Source organism: Hyaena hyaena, unplaced genomic scaffold (assembly GCF_003009895.1).
Source record: "Hyaena hyaena isolate Hyena2069 unplaced genomic scaffold, ASM300989v1 scaffold_1271, whole genome shotgun sequence".
Lineage (NCBI taxonomy): Eukaryota > Metazoa > Chordata > Mammalia > Carnivora > Hyaenidae > Hyaena > Hyaena hyaena.
Window position 1 is genome coordinate 393,067 of NW_024081904.1, and position 17,580 is coordinate 410,646.

Below are 17,580 nucleotides of genomic sequence, written 5' to 3' on the forward strand. Positions count from 1 at the left end.
TATTGCTAAAAAATGCTAACCATCATCTGGGCTTTCAGAGTCATAATCATTTTGGCTGCTGGAGGTCTTGCCTTGATGCTGATGGCAGCTGACTGATCGGGGTGGTGGTTGCTGAAGGCTGCGGTGGCTGGGGCAATTTCTTAAAATGAGACAACAATGAAATGCGCTGTACTGATTGAATGATTTCTCTGCAGCCTGCTATGTTGGTAGACAGCAAAATTCCACAGTAGAATTTCTTTCAAAATTGGAGTCAATCCTCTCAAAGCCTGCCACTGCTTTATCAGCTAAGTTGATGCAATATTCGAAGTGCTAGGTTGTCATCTCAACAGCCTTCACAGCATCTTCACCAGGAGAAGTTTCCAACTCAAGAAACCACTCTCTTTGCTCATCCATGAGAAGTTGCTCTTTGTCCATTCAAGTTTTTTCATGGGAGTACAGCAATTCATTCACATCTTCAGACTTCACTTCTCTGGTTCTCTTGCCGTTAACACCACATCTGCAGTGACTTCTTCCACTAGAAATCTTGAATCCCTCAAAGTCATCCATGAGGGTGGTATCAACTTCTTCCAAATTATTGTTCGTGTTGACATTTGGGGACCTCTTCCCATGAATCACAAAAGTCCTTAATGCTATCTAGAATGATGAATCTTTTCCAGAGGTCTTCAATTTACCTTGCCCAGAATCTTCAGAGTAATCATTATCTATGGCATCTAGAGTCTTATGAAATGTCATTCTTAAATAAGAAGGCTTGAAAGACAGAATTACTCCTTGACCCATGGGCTGCAGAATGGATGTTGTGTTAGCAGGCATGAAAACAACATTACTCTCATTGTACATCTCCATCAGAGCTCTTGGGTGAGCAGGTGCATTGTCAATGAGAAGTAATCTTTTGAAAGGAACCTTTTTTCTGGGCACCTCTCAACAGTGGGCTTCAAATATTCAGTAAACCATGGTGTAAACATACATCCTGTCATCTAGGCTTTGTTGTTCCATTTCTAGAGCACAAGCAGAGTATATTTAGCATGACTCCTAAAGGCCCTAGGATTTTTGGAATGCTAAATGAGCATTGGCTTCAACTTAAAATCACCAACTGTGTTAGCCCTTAACAAAAGAGTCACCTTGCTCTTTGAAGCCAGGCATTGACTTCTCTTCTGTATCTACAAAAGTCCTAGATGGCATCTACTTCCAAGAGGAGGATGTTTCATTCACATTGAAAATCTGTTATTTAGTGCACCCACCTTCGGGAATTATCTGAGCTAGATCTTCAGGATCACTTGCCACAGCTCCTACATCGGCACTTGCTGCTTTACCTTGCACTTGGATGTTACGGAGATGGCCCCTTTCCTTAAACCTCATGAACCAACATCTGCTGGCTTCAGACTTTTCTTGTGCAGCTTCCTCACCTCTCTCAGCCTGCACAGAATTAGATAGTGAGGATTTTGCTCTGGATGAGGCTTTGGCTTACAGGAAGGTTGTGGCTGGTTTGATCTCCTATCCAGACTGCTAATACTTTCTCCACATCAGCAATAAGGCTGTTTCCCTTTCTTCTCATCGATGTGTTCACTGGAGCAGTACTTTTCATTTCCTCCAAGAACTCATCCTTTGCATTCACAACTTGTCTGTTTGGCATAAGAGGCCTAGTTTTTGGTCCATCTCAGCTTTTGACATGCCTTTCTCACCAAGTTTAATCACTTCTAGCTTTCGATTTAAAATGAGAGACATATGACTCCTTCTTTCTCTTGAACACTTAGGGGCCACTGTAGGGACTCCTGTAAGAGTCACCACAAACTTGGGAGTCTGAAAACAACAGAAATTCATTCTCACACAGAGCAGGAGTCCAGGAGTCTAAAAGCAAGGTGTGTCAGAAGGATGGCTTCCTTCTGGAGGCTCTGAAGGAGAGGTGTCAATGCCTCTCTCCCAGTTGGTATCCATGGCATTCCTTGGCTTGTAGATGCATCACCCTGAATTCTGCCTCCTTCTTCATGTTGCCTTCTCCCATGTCTCTTTATGTCCTTCTCTCTCTTCACAGAACACTTTCACTGGAATTAGGGCCCACTCTAATCCAGCATGTTCTCACCTCAATCCTTACTTCAATTACATGTGCAAAGACCCTATTTGCATGTAAGGTCACATTCTGAGGTTCCAGGTTGACATGAATTTTAAATGGACACTATTCAGCAACTATACGTTTCTAGGGTTGAACAGCAAGAAAACAAATTAATACAATCACCACAAGAAAAGTAAATGATGGGGAATGAGAGGCCTTGGGTGAGATCCCTCTAAGTGAAACCTCCCAACTACCCACCCACCTCCAAGCCTCTGAGGATTAGAGTATGGATCCCAGGGTGTTATTAAAAGGATCTCATTCACCATATCAGAAAGCCAAAAGTAAAGACCTCTGGGCAAGATTGCTCTCAGAAGACAGGTAGGCCAACACCATTTTTAGCTTTCTCTGTGATCTCAAAAGGATCTAAGGTAGGACCTGACCCTGAAAGTCCACTCCCGGCTCTCTTTGTGAGCCGTATGGCAGTAGACAGTCCCCAAGACAGACGGCGTTAACGATTCTTACCTCCTGATAGTCACACCCTTGACTACTGCCTTCCCACACTGAATAGATCTGGCCTGTGTAACCAAGAGGATATCATGGAAATAAAGGAGTGTGACCTCCAATCATAAAAGACATTGCATCTTCTGCTTTTCTCGGCCTTGGTTCATTTGCTTTGGGGGTAGCCTCCTGCCATGTTGTAAAAATACTCAGGTAGCCCGATGAAGAGGTCCACATGGATAGAAAATAAGGGGTCCTGTCAACAACCAGCACTGACTTGCCAGCCACCTGAGGGAACTATTCTAGTATTAGATTCCCTAGATGTGGTCTAGTTTCAGAAGACTGCAGCCCCAGACAGCATCTTAACTGAAACCATAGGAGACAAACGCCCAGCTAAGCCACTCCAAATTCCTAACTCCTAGAAACTGTGTCAGACGATAAATATCTGTTGCTGGTTTAAGCCACTAAGTTCTGGGGTACCCATTTTGCCTCAGTAGATAGCTAATACACACATGTAGTTACATAGTCATTCATTTGTTCCTTATTCAATAAATATTTACAGAGCAAATAAAATGAGATACGTACTCTTGGAAAAGGAAAAATTAACATGATCCCTCCTCCCAAGGACCTTATGCCATAGGAAGGCAATTTTTGTAAACCCAATTCAAAGAGCAGTGTGTACCAAGGGCTTCTGGATTTAGGAAAAGGCAGAAAGCTCACTGTGGGCTCCAGGGGAGTGCCTCTCAGTCAAGATTCTCAGTTGCCAACCACAGAAAACAACTCCAACTTCAGTAGAAAAGAGATTTATTAGAAAGATAATTGAGAGCTCATAGAGGTGATAGAAAAACCAGAGAAGCAGCCAACAGGCAGAGCAAGGAGGCCAGGGAGCTGCGGGGCAGCCAACCCACCCCCAGTCACAGTCTGGTCTATGGACTCAGGTACCGTGCCTGTCACTGGATGCACATGGCCCCTGCTGGACCCTCACTGCTCCCAGTACCAGGTAGATGGAAACATCCAACTGTCCAAGACCACATCACCTACACGTTGCCCGGAAACCAGGGAACAGGACAGAGCGTGCCTGCCCCACTTCAGCTTCTGCACAATGTGTGAACTGGCCCCAAACAGGAAACGTATTAGGATGTTGAGACACCACTGTAGAGAGGGAAGGGGTCGCTTACGGCAAAGAAAAAACATGATGTAAGGGCGCCAAGGAGCTTCAGCTCATCCCTCTGCTTCCTTAGATTAGGCTTTATCATACTCAGTGCTCTCATCAAAGAAATGGCACAGAAGTATCTTCTCCCTCCTTCCTTTTTACCATAATTGTGCAGCCTTCTCTCTCCCCTGGCCACACCCCAATCCCACCCCATTTGCCATTTGCTCTGTAGATCTAAGGATGGATAGCCTAGCATAGAATGAGTTTCTGCAGACAGAACTTAATGAGGACTTCCCTAATAGATAGGAATGGCCTATCATGGCCTGCCAGGCACAAACAAAGGAGACTCAACTAGTCTCAGCAGGAAGTAATGATGCACACAAAATCATGGTGAACAGTCCAGGCCCATTGTTCCACCTACCCAGGCTTCCAGGGGTGGTTGATTTTAGCAGCCATCCTCTGTCTGCTATGAAAACATGTAGGAACACTGGGATTGAGCAAAAAGGCTTCTGAACACCCCAAACATGCAAGGAGACCATCATGATGGACTGGGCCAATATGCCAAATAGCCAACGCATCAAGCCTGTTAATAACCCCTGAAGCTGCCTGCCACACTCACTCAGCCTAGGCCCATGGGTGCAGCTGCCAGAAGCTGGATAGGGGACTGAGCAGCCCTTTCACCCGATGGGTTTTGGATCTCTCAGAAGCGCCACCCCCTGCTGAGCTCAGCCTACCTCTACCTCCTCCAGTAGAAATGCAGAAATGCACCCATTCTGAATGGTCCAGCTCCCCTGGCAACTCATCTTTGACCACGTCAGCCTGAGAGCCCACTGCACTTTTCACCTGTGCCACCAGCTTCAGCAGTTGATTAAATGCCACATCGGGGATCGGCTATATTATCACCCAACTCACCCAGTCTCTTGCAGCCAACCCCTCCCAGGCTGCAGGCCCAGTGTGTCCGTTCCCATTGAGGCACAAGCCAATTTCATCCTCCTGCTTGGCTCAGGAATGACCTTGGCCAAGGTCAGAGGGGACTGAGATCCCCAGTGTCTTCCAGCCCAATTCCATCAGACCATAACAACCCCCCCATGCAGGTGAGGCTGAGCTCCATGAAGGCACCCAGCAGCATTTAGTCATGTTCTCTCGAACTTCTAGCAAAACCTGGCAGCCCACTGTACCACAAGAGCAAAGGAGCACCATCCTCTCAGGGGCCAGCAGCAACTCAGAGACACCTTCCCTCCACGGCTCCTCCCTCTCGGCCAGATGAGCCTTCACCTCTGCCAGGCAAATGGCTTGATCTTCCTCCTCAGTTGACTCCCATCCGCCACTTGGCCTTAGTATCTTGTGCTTCCCACAGACACAGGAGTGAGCTAAATGGCAGGTAATTGAGGAGGGCGGGGGAGGAGGTCAGAGGATGACAGCTGAGGAGGTGGAGAGGGAGGGAGGTCAAGTGCTCTGACCTCGTTGTCACTCCCCCTCATTTATCTGGCTGTCTTACTCTTCCCATCCTGGTCCCACCATCATTCAGAGAGCCTTCACAGTTAGAAGGACACCACTTCCACACAGCATCCTGTTTCTGAGCTTTCTTTCTGTCAATGTATGTGGGTTTTTGTTTCATCTCATGGACACTTCAGTCAATGACAAGCTAAATTTCTCTCCACGTACCAGCACCCATCTAGCTTCACATCTTTCCCTTTCTAATCAACACCTGGCAATCTCTCTCTTCAGTAACTTTCTTGCTGTTACCTTTGAGATCTGCTTGCCAGACCTGGAATCCTATTTTCAGATCCATCGAAGTCACCCACTCCACAGACAGGCTGCTGAGAACGGCCAGGGGAAGCAACACAACCAGCATTTCCGTGAATCTGGGGTCTCCAAGCTCAACCCTACCACCACGTCCCCTCTCTCTCCTCTTCATCCACCTTTCTGGATCTTCTCTCACCTCAAAATTGCTCCTCTGCCACCTACCTCCTTCCTCCACCTCACCCTTGCCCCCTTCACTAGAAATCCTGAGAACCTAGGGCACCTCCTTCCTCAGCTTCCTCCTCACACCTTAACTCGCCCTCTCCTCTTTCCTTCTGCCTCCCTAACGGAAGCACCCCTCTCCAGTCCAGAGCAGAGCCTGCCAGCTGGCTCTGGGTTCCTCCCCTCCCACTTCCTCAAGAACCACATTCCATTCACCTGTCTTTCGACTCTCCCTCTCTGCTGCCATTTTTCTACTAGCTTCAATCCTAAATGTGCACGTCTCTCCCATTTAGAAACAAACACACTCCTTTAGAGAGCCTTTCTTTCCTATCCCTCAAGTCAGTCCTCAGGATTCCAGATGCACCCATGTCATTCCTCCATTCGCTGTTCCTGAAACACTGTAGTATGAGGAATAATTTTGTGTTCTGTGTTTAGTGTTCTCCCGCTAGATTGTAAACCCCTCAAAGGCAGGACCGTGCCCAAATTCAATGTTATGTACCTCAACAGTTTCCAAAGCATGGCAGAGATTGAATGAAAGTTTCTTGAATGAGTGTTACATGCACAAATCTATCATCCAAGTATGACTATAGACCCTTAGACCCATATCCTCTGTGTTTCTCGGTGTCCCACCGCACCCCACCCCTGTAATACCAAGCATGTGCTAACCATGCTGGAACCACATAACACGTCGCACTAAGGTGGAAAACAGCACTTGTTCTCTAAGTTTTATCATTCTGCTTTGTAATATGATCCCAAATCTGAACTTAAAACTTGAATTCTTTTTCCTATTCGGGTCCACATGCTATTTGGTGTTCCTTATTTTCTTTCAACCCATGTGTGTCAACTAAGTTGAATGTGAAGCATACTTTCAGAACTGTCTGAACATACCTCGTGATGTTTTTGCCCCTGTGTCTTTCCCCGTTTCCTCTCTCAGGAGCGGTCTGCATCCCTTCTTGGTCCTTCTGTCCAAAGGTGACTTGCCACTCGAGCTCCATTGAAACGGCGCCGCTGAGAAGGCTTGCCTGCCCTCCCCATCAGGACAACAGCCCTTCCTTAGATCTCTTCCCACTCTGAGTGCTCTGCATGGTATCCGCAGAATGTACTTTGCCTTCTAGTCAGTTGCGCAAATTATAGAGGACAAGAGTGAGACTCATCCAGTGAGGCAGCAACAAGTGTGCAGAATTGAGTTGAACTGAAAACAGAAGGCAGATGTGGAAACAGTCCACTTATGTGTGCTCTGACATCATCACTGCCTCAGCCCTCCACCTCCTCAACCCACTCAAGGAGATGTCTGCCCCACCGAGGATCAGCTCTTCACCACTTGGGCAGACTGAGGCCCAGTCAGTGATGGTATGAAAGCTATGGCAGGGGGTGGGGGTGGTAAGATACCAAGGAACAGTTGAAAATGGGATGTAGCATTTCTCAACTGTAATTTAAGTCCCTTGGGAAAAAGCCATGCTCTTTCCTCTTTTGACTCTATAGTATGTAGCACAGTGCAGAACAGCCCTTTATCACAGAGCTTATCACACTGCCTTGCTCAATAAATGTAAGTATTGAGCAATAATAACACCACTCTTCCTTACGAGATTAGGAATGTATGATTTAATAGAACCTACATAAAAGACCCACATGCACCAGTCTTCCAGAGAAACAGAAACAGTAGAATGTAGGGAGCCTGGGTGGCTCAGTCTGTTAAGCAGCTGCCTTCAGCTCAGGTCATGATCTTGCAGTCCGTGAGTTTGAGCCCCACGTCGGGCTCTGTGCTGACAGCTCAGAGCCTGGAGCCTGCTTTGGATTCTGTGCCCCCCTCTCTCTCTGCCCCTCCCCTGCTCAAGCTCTGTCTCTCTCTGTCTCAAAAATAAATAAACCATAAAAAGAAAGAAACAGTAGAATGTGCATTTGTGTGTGTGTGTGTGTGTGTGTGTGTGTGTGTGTAAAGAGATTATTTCAAGGAACTGGTTCATGCAATTATGGGAGCAGACAAATCTAAAACCCATAGGGCAGGCAAGTCTGAAACGTGTTGGTCAGGCTGGCAGCAGGAAACTTGGGCAGTAGTTGAAGCTACAGTCTTGGGTCAGAATTTCTTTTTCTCTGAGAAACCTCAATTTTGGCTCTTATGGTCTTCAACTGATCAGATGAGGCCCATCCACATTTTCAAGAGTAATTCCCTTTACTCAATGTCAACTGCATCTAGATGCTAACCACATCTACAAAATACGTTCATAGCAACACCTAAATCAGTATTTGATTAAATCAGTTGGTGCTCTAGCCCAGCCAAGTTCACAGGTAAAACTGACTGTCACTCCATGGAAGGAGATAGAATCAATGGAAACATCTATGAGGATATAGGGATTGCCACATACCTTGCCCATCAGTAGGGAAGGAGTGTGAGTTCCTGCATTATGACAGTCTACACAGAGGCACCAGCTTTCCTGGCATGCAGACTATAAAGTGTGACTTTAATCTTCAGCTTCCCACCTGCCATGTTCACCTAGCTTTCTTGTGGTTAAAGTTGGTAAAGATTCTCATGTTAAAAAAAAAAAAAAAAAGATTGCAGGCTCACATGTTGTCTGGACAGAGAATGGATGCACTAATCATTTCCCAGCACTGCCAGCAGTAAGGGAAAGTCCTTGAGGACACCCAGATGCAGGTCACTGGTGGGGCTTATAGGTCCGTAGTTGTGGGATTCGTTCAATAAGCTTTTTTATTGGTTTGGTTTGGTTTTTTTAGAGAAGGAGAACATGAACAGAGGAGAGAGGCAGGGGGAGAGGGGGAAAGAGAGAGGGAGAGAATCATAAGCAGGTTTCACACTCAGCATAGAGCCCAACTTGGGGCTGGATCTCACAACCCTTGGATCATGACCTGAGCCAAAATCAAGAGTCAGACACTGAGCCACCCAGCTGCCTCTCAATAAGTTTTAATTAAGAGTCTACTATGTGCCAGGCACTATTCCAAGGGCCAATATAAGCCATGAACAAAACTGGCATGTTCCTTACACCATGGAGCTTTGTTCTAGTAGACTAAGAATCATTCATCTCCATGCAACTGCCGCCATTTATCAACCGTCTACTGTGCGTTTGGAGGATGCCAGGAAGCATAAACCCCACACGTCGGCTGGCAACAAGGAGCAGATCAAGTCAGTGGAGGCGGTAAGAGCAAAGCCGGACAAATGGAATGTACGTTCAGGTGCCACAATTGTGCTTCTTTCCATTTTCTCATTTAACACTCTTTCCATCTCTTTGCAGATCAACTCCTAGAAATCTTGAGTCTTGCCTTCCTTTGAACTCTCCTCCCACCCACTCCCCCTCCCTCTCTCCTTCTCTCTTGCATACTCTCCCACACACACACAGCACACACACGAAATCTGCATCCCGGGAGCCCCCCGACAGGGTGAGGAATCCAGATGCTGTCTTCAACTTCAAGCAGCAACATGACACCCAGTAGGTTGGGGCCACCACCTCTAGGATGAGAACTGAGCTGTCCACTCCTCTCTCACTCACCTGGGTGAGCAAAGGAGCCCCGAGTCAGAATTCCCTCTCCCTCTGGGGGGCTCCAGCTAGATGTTGAAGGGAAACAAGTATTAAAGCCCCAGCTTCATCTGGGCAAATTGAGGTCTTCACGTCTGTTTTCTCATTCTCAGGAATGACAGAGGTCTAAATGTTGGCCATGTAGGGGCGCCTGGGTGGCTCAGTCGTTTAAGTATCTGACTCTTGATTTAGGATCAGGTCATGATCTCATCGTTCGTGGGTTCAAGCCTCACGTCTGATTCCTTGCTGCTGACAGCGCAGGGCCTGCTTGGGATTCTGCCCTTCCTTTTCTCCCTGCCCCTCCCCCACTTGCACATGTGTTCCCTCCCTCTCACTCTCTCTGTCTCTCTCAAAATAAATAAACTTTAATAAATAAACAAGCAAATAAATAAATGTTGGCGATAAGCACCCAGGCCAGGGCAAGGCACCACAGGGAGGACTCAGTAAGTGAATCGCTTTATCACCATCTCAGTGACCTAGTGCTCTGTAGGAGGACTGTGAGCTCGTGCGGGAGGGGGCGGAGGATGGGGGTGTTGCTGTTGCTGTTTGTTTTTGAATAGCCTCTGGGCCACTTGCAGTCCATAGAAGAGCTGTGATTAACCCGATAATTCTGCGAAGTGATCTAATCCAAGGTTGTTGTCTAGCCTGGGGTGATCAGGAGCTCTTTACAGGTGAGCCCTCCAGCTCACCAGGGGCCACCATCCACCTTTCCTCTGACCTCCCAGGGAAGGGGGGGCAACCATCTAGTGAGCTCACTCTACTGGTCATGGATCCGTTGATCCTCCCAGTTCCACACGGTTTCTCCCCAGATTGTAAAATCTAAGAAAAGGAGAGGAGGAAATACAACTCAGAAACAACTGAGCAAACAGCCCTTTGTCCCCATCACCATCTGCCCGCAGGACCGGCTTTCAGGACGATACGCCCGAGTGAGGCATCTCCAGTCCGCGTATGGGGCTCCTCCCAGGCGGGTCACACACACCAGCCAACCTCCAGGCCGATCCAGTGGAAATTCCCCAGCCCACTCCTGTTGGCGCTGGGTGGCCGACCCCTCTGTCTGTGTCACCCTCGGTAGCAGGGCAGGTCCTGTTGTGCACGTAGTGTCCTGCGACCCCAGGGAACGGACACCTCGGGACTTATCCTTTGGTCTCACATTCCAGTACCAGGCCCCTTGGCCGCCCTCCAGTCCCAGCAGGTGAGGAGTGACCTTTAACCCCTCCCCGGGCTGGGCCACAGGAGACCCCACGCTGTCCCTTCCTTCCACATCCTTGCTCCCGCCCAGAGCGCCCCGTCCTCCCGCAAGCTTATGGTGCGTGGCCAGTTCGTTTGCTCGTCATCCAGTGTGGCCACATGTTCTCATGGAAGCGAAAACATGAGCAGAGAGAGCCTACACTTTCACTGGAAAAGACCCGACAGACCCCCAAACCCCACTGCCGGCCACCCTCGTCCAACACTCATCCGAGGGAACCAGATTGCTGCCGCTACTGCTGCTGCTGAAATTAATGGAATCTGGCAGGAAAACCTTTTGTTTTTCCAATCCCGGATTTTGCCAAGCAAACACAAGGATCATGTTGAAAATGGCTGCTGTGGTGCAGCCGGCTCCGCGCGGCGTGGAAGCTCCCAGCGCAGCAGCCTCCGCCTGAACCGGGCACACTGGGTCCCCTCCAGTTCCGAGGCGCTTGGCGAATGTTTTTTAATGCAAATAAAGCGTTAAACAGGAAACCTTTCCGGATCACTGCCATGGATGAGAACCCAGTGCCAACTTCCCTTCTTTCCAAGGACAGCGGCTCCAATCCGACATTTTGTGACTTGGAGATGTCGACTAGGGGTTCGGAGGAACCGAGCCAGAGAACCCGGAGAAAGTCCTGTTTGTCTTGCAGGAGGGTTTTCTCCCCCAGAGACCAATTCTTACCAACCTGGCCTGAGGTCTGGTGCCCAAACGGGTGGCCCTGCCAGGGGTGGGGGTGGGGGGCAGGGGCATGAACAGAGCTGATCACGGGCAGCATCCAAGGCACGCACTTATTTGCCAGGTGGAGAAAAGACCCTTTTCCCTACACCCCGAACAGGTCAAGACTGCCACGGCCTCCTCCCCCCTCCCTTTCCCACCTGGTTTCCCCACAGAGAGACGGGAAAGGGGGATTGGGTTACTGCCACGGACTTGAAAGGCAGCGTTTGTGTCTTTCAGGCCAGGCGGCCAGGCCGCAGCCTTCACCACACTCTGTCATGATCTGTCCCATCCCATTGTTTTAGGACAGAGCAAGCAGGGATCTGCAGAGGCGCCCCTCTGGGGGCTTTTGTTGAAACAAACTTTGTGTGGCCTCAAAAGAACTGAATTAACTAGGGGTGCAAATGGAACACACCATTTGTTTTCCATTGGTATCACTTGAGAGGGGACCGCAAGGGAAGAGAAACTGGGGGGCCTTGAGGGCCATTTTTGACACCAACAGGTTCACAAGTGCCTTTGGGCGTGTGGCTTCACCTTGAAATCCTCTCCAATGATCCCAGTTCTTACCAACCACTGCTTTCTCTAAACTCCTAGGGGTTGCTGGTCTCAGCCACACGGGTTAATTTTCAATCAAAGGTTGCTTCACACATTGCCTGCTCTGGCGGGTCAAGTCATCCCGATGGGACCGTAAGCTTCTGAGTGTACTCCTCCTGCCCAGCCTGGGAGCCTCACTGCCTGAGAAAATAAGATTCCTGGTTCTCATTCCCATCATTTTAGGACCTCTGGTATCCTCAGTATTCCCAATGGGATACTGAAATCTTTGTCCAATGAATTAAGGGAGAGAGACGCAGCCTAATGTGGAAGCCTGCTGCTTCAGAGGAGGTCAAGGGGGAGGCAGTGAGCTAGGCCCTGGAGACTTGGGGACAGCAGTGGACTGTGTGGGGCTGCGTCCCACTGAGCTCCGTTGGCCCACAAAGCTGGAGGCGTCTGGGACACTGGGGTTACCTTGTGTACTTGTATTCTTCCTGACGTGACTGTTTGCAACTTGAGGCTGCCTGGCACTGTGTTTGTTAAAAGAATAAATGAGTGGCTCAGGGCCCAGTCCTGTCATGAGATCCGAAGTACAGAGCCACCTCTGTGACCCAGCTCCTAGCTCCTTGGGAGGCCATTCAATAAACACTCTTTCAATTATACTAAATTGTATTATTTTAAACTCACTGGGGTAAAACAAAGCACACACCAAGAGTTCCAGAACAAAGGTAAGAGCCCAGAGAGGCTGGTGGCAGCTGTAAAGCAAAGCGGAGGGTCTGTGGAAGGAATGGTCTAAACAGTCTGGGTTCACTTTGGAGACACTTCTCGGGGGGGAGGGGAGGAGACTTCTCACGGATTGGTGATGTAAGAGTGAGAAGGAATAGACTACATCTTCTCCAGCACTTTCCTGAAAGTCCACACTGCAAGTAAACACAGGTGGCACATTCCACTGATCGGAGGGCCCCCCATCGTGCCCAAGACACAGGAACACACAGCTTCCTGGTATGATGTAAACAGCTGGAGTCAGTGAAAGAGCATTGGTCTTTGTGGCAGACAGACTCAGCTTTTAATTCTGGCTCAGTCCCTTGCTAGTATTTGATCTTGAGCAAACTACTTCACCCCTCTGTATCTCAGTATTCAGATTTGAAAACATGGGTCTGAGTTTTCCTCAAAGGCTGTTGAGTTTGCAAAATAATCCACCCAACACAGCACCTTGGGTGCTCAGTCAACGGGAGCTACAATGAACAGAGGAACCTGAGCAAAAGTAGCCAGGAAAGAAGCTAAAAAACTTCTCATAGTTCCAAGACTCTAAGCATGATCCCTGCCTACCTCTATCTTGGGCAGCCTTTTAAGTTCCTACGTAATTTTTTTCTCATTAAACGAAGAACAAAAAGTAGACAGTAGAGATGTTTCCAATAACTTAATAAACACAGAACATACAGGAAACAGGCGATATCATGTCAGGACACCTGGGTTCCAGTCCCAAACTAGTATGACCTTGAACAAGTCACTGAAATTCCCTGGTCTTCAGATTCCCCATCCCTGAAAGAGGCAGAGGTGGGGGCGTCAGGCAGGGAAGAGAAGTAACGGAATGGGTTCAGCTAGATGATTAGTAGCTACTGTAAAAATCGTATGCAGCTAGAGCATGGATGAATACTTGGACGGGCAAACACTTGTTTCACTCATTCTTTTATGTGAGTTAATTAAAAAAATACATCACTACCAATTGATTTCAAGCTAGAGAAAAAAAGTTTCAATGAGTGCACATCGCACTACTACCTGTTCTTTCTTGATCAGGCCCAATAAATGTGGTTTCCATGGCTTAGTAGTTCCTGTTAGGTAGTTCTTCAACCTCAGTTTCTCTCCCACCCTTTTTTCCTTCCTGGAGTCAACCTCTGATTCATCTGGGCAGCATTCAGAAGAGGAATAAAGAGACAAGGTTTAAAAATAAAATCCCATTGGATCAGAGGGTCCTGATTATACATGAATGCCCCCCTTATTTTCTATTAATTTCTCAGCTAAGCTGATTGATCGCCCACATTTCTGGTGCCCAGCCCTCCTCTACCGTGGGCCTGGGATTGGAGAAACACAAGGCACATGCCTGAAGCAGAATCTCTTCGCTAAAAATACCCTGCATTCCTGAGTGACTACAAAAGCTCCCTCCTCAAGCCCATGGACAGCCAAGCTAAAAACAGTAACCAGCAGCTTCAAATGGCACCAGTAACAAAGGTAGAGGGGCCCGAAAACAGCATGCCACTCTTAGCCATCTGCCATCTTGGCCCGCCCTGACTCCCCTCTTCCAAACAGCGATGGGCATCTTAGTGCTGTTCATAGCTGGGCTTCTATGGCAAAAGGTAGGTGAGGCGTGGCTGCCTGGGGTAGCTACTGGCCCACAGGCTGCCTGGCTTAAGATCTGGACATTGTGTAAAAGGAGGTGACAGAGGCAGGGGAAGGTTATCAGAGCAGCTTGTACTGCCTAGAAGCAGAAAAATATCTGGGCGTTTAAGCAGCCTTTGGAGGAAACATTCACCTCCTTAACCTAACCAAAAAGCCATCCATGATAGATGAGGAAGAAAATGCTGGATTCACTCAAAGCATTCACGATGGCTAAGGCTCACATCTTCCAGCTTCCAAGAAAGTGCCAAAGATCTACTCAACTCGGTTATTGTCCTGCTGGCACACTCTCACAAGTCACCTACTCCAGAAAGCTGGCTAAGCCCACACCCTCACCATGACCATGGTGTATATTGTCAGTATGGCCCAACAGCTTTACCGCAGTAAAGAATCCAGTGCCTCAAGCATTGTAGGTATTCAGTAATGTTTCTTGAATGGACTTAGGACCAAGGGAAACCTTTCCATTCATACTACCTATATGATCCTGTACCTAAACAATTCTGTTAACTTGAATCGATCAGTTTTGTCTATGACATGGGACTAGAATCTCCTTGAGGGAAGGCACTTTTCATTAAAATCTAGCCCTAAGGGCTCTCAATATTAGTTGTTGAGGTTTCAAGGATTCAGAAACTATCCTATGGGCTCTTGATATACATGTATTCAATGTAGAGGCAAAACATCATAGGGATCACTCTTATTTAACCCTAAGTGTGATTTCCAAAAGAACTGAGGGAGAGTATGTACACAGAGAGATTAAGAAAAATAAGTGAGGAGGGGCGCCTCGGTGGCTTAGTTGGTTAAGCGTCCGACTTTCACTTAGGTCATGATCTCGCAGTTCATGGGTTCGAGCCCCGCATCAGGCTCTGTGCTGACTGCCAGCTCAAAGCCTGGAGCCTGTTTCAGAGTCTGTGACTCCCTCTCTCTCTGACCCTCCCCTGCTCACGCTGTCTCTCTCACTCTCTCCTAGAAATAAATAAAAAAATTTTTTTAAATTTTGAAAAAAAAAAAAGAAAAAGAAGTGAGGAAAGTATAAGGGAAGAAAATGGGATGAGCCCAAAAGTGAATTATAAATAAAATGATGCTCTAATAGCTACACTCTAAGAAATGGACCACGATTTGGTTCTGAATGACCAAGGAAAGAAGAAAACATGAACAATGATACAAGGTTCAAAGCCCAAAAGTTTTTAAATAAATCCATGAAGGAAGTCCTGTGACTCCGGCATCACAAGCAGGCATGGCCACAACCCCACAGAGAAGGAAGTGCGAGCGGCTGAGCAAAACCCATCCCACTAATGAAAACACAGGGTGCATGTCCTCACCAACGTGAGATGGGGTGCTGTATTTCTGGTCAACACAGGGCAGGTCACTCCAAAAAATGTTCAGGCACTCACCAACCTGAACAGTCAGTGAGTCAGACACAAAGTCAGAAGTCGGTGACAATTTCTCTGCATTCTTGTCGGTTTTCCCCATTGTGTTCATCTCGGTGTCCCCTCTCTCCTAGCACGGCCCAGGCAGGAAACACAAAGAATTTCTGCTGCATTGGGAGTCTGGACTGGTATGAAGGTCTCCCCAGAGCATGGATCTACATCATGCCCTCTCCTTCCCCTGGCCCTGCCCCTTTGGCTCCTAATTAGCTGTGACTCTACCTAACTTTTTGAAGCTTGTGAAGGAATTTGGTTCTTAAATTCCTTTCTGGTTTCTTCTCTACCCCTCTGTCTTGACCTCCAGAATTTCAGATCACCTGCTAGCCTACCTAGATTCTGATTTGCCCTAACTCAGAGAGCATGTATGTGTGTGTGTGTGTGCATGTGTGTGTGTGTGCGTGCATGTATGCGTGTGCATTCCTGACTCCTATGCTAGACTCAACACCTCTCAAACCTCAGATTTCTCACCTTTCTGAAACTCTCCTTGTTGCTGACAGACCATTCTTCTCCATGGAACACTAGTAAATTGGAACCAATAATTTGTTCTATAGATTGAAAAGGACTACAAATTTAACTGAGAATGAGCAATTTCTTTAACCCTAAAACCATAGGATCTAAGCAGTGCATATAAGAGCCCTTTGAAGGTTTGAGGAAAGAAGAATTAAAAGAAGAAGAACAACAACAACAACAACAACAGCAGAGGGAAATAGGAAAACAAAGAGAAAAGTGAGAGAGAGAAGAAAGAGCAGGGGTACCGTCTTCTGCAAAACTCTAACTGATGTCAGAGTTGGGTCACCTGAGCAAAGGGCCACACAGAGGCTCACATGCAGGAGAATCATCCATCCAAACGGGGCAGGGCATTGGGTGGCATTTGGGACCTGCTGCACTAAAGCAATCCCCAACCATTTAGAAGCAACATCTTATCTGATGTGTTGGACACTTCTAGTAACACTTGCTCAAAAGATGAAGATAGATTTTACATTGATTTGCTCTAAAGGATTTGTGTTTTGAGAATTTATACAGGGCTTTGTGGAAGCCTCTAGGGTTTCTGGAGTTGCTGCCAATCCCATAAACTGGCCTGACGTCCAGGTTAAGGTAGAGCCTTTGCCCAAGTCTGCCGTGGTATAGATGTGCTCCTTAGTCTTGGCATGTAGATGCTAACATTACTGAGTACCCTCACTGTCACCACCATTTGGGACCTTGAGGGCAGAACTATGCCCCATTTATTCATCTTGCTTTTCCGTGACCAGCACACTGCCAGGCCCAGGTGTTTGATACACATAAATGGAACAAACCAAAGGATCCCCTCCCCATATGCCAGCACCTTCGCCGATGCGCCCGCCTAGAGGAGAGGATGAGCAGACAAAGGGGACCTGGAGAACGGCGCCTCTCTGGACCTCTCAAGGTAACAGGCTCCACCATATACGAGAAGGTAGTGACGCCAGAGCCAGGAAAGGCAGGGAGAGAGAACAATCCACAAATGCCCTATTGTCCAGCCTTGGCCCAGAGGCATGCCATTGGCCAGACAGAATACTCGAGGTGGGCTGCCAGAATGTGCCATGTCCTGCACTGGGTATGCAGAACACTCAGGGACACTGGGGCATGAAAAACAGACAAGGCAAATGGCGATACTAATGGCTGCCATTCATTGAGCCCTCAGTAACTCCAGGCATGAAGCCAACATCTACCTATATTATCTCTAATCCTCACAACATCACTAAAAGGTAGATGGCATCTCCATTTTATGAATTAGGGCCATAAATCTCCTATGTTAGTGGTAGAATCAGGATTCAAAATTGCCTTTCTCAGACTGCAGAGCCCCAGATCCAGGCCACCAGCTCATCTGTTCTTTCTCTATGCTGTTCCCATCCCACTCCTGAGCAGGATTTTCTAGACCTCTCTTTTGAGCCTTTATGAATGTCATGTGCCCATTCTGAAAGATCTCCTGTCCCTCTGTCAAGGTCCTTCTCATCTGGAATGCCAGCCTGAATCAGCTCTGATCCTTCCTTTCATGGAATCCCTCAAATTTAAATGGTTTCTTTGCACTGCCTTCTGCTGCTTTATAACTATTCTTAAACACTTTGCTACTGGCGGTGGTT